Source organism: Penaeus monodon, chromosome 34, assembly GCF_015228065.2.
Source record: "Penaeus monodon isolate SGIC_2016 chromosome 34, NSTDA_Pmon_1, whole genome shotgun sequence".
Classification (NCBI taxonomy): Eukaryota; Metazoa; Arthropoda; class Malacostraca; order Decapoda; family Penaeidae; genus Penaeus; species Penaeus monodon.
The window spans coordinates 34,319,894-34,320,112 of record NC_051419.1 but is presented as its reverse complement, the minus strand read 5'-3'; positions in this window follow the sequence as shown (position 1 = coordinate 34,320,112).

Genomic DNA, 219 nt, shown 5'->3' with positions numbered 1-219 from the left:
TTATGTGGTTTCGATCCGGGTCCTGCGCCGTGTGAGTCGAAGACGACTACCGTATGCTGTCACCAAACTAAGATTTTTCAGAAATCGGGCTCTCTATATACCCAACAATCCGTTTCAGGCAACGACGCGCAAATATATAATGCATGGTGAGGTTTTTGCACATTTCAGAAGAAACAAAAGTTTCGTTGTATTCAGCAGAGAAACCTTATTTTACACGGA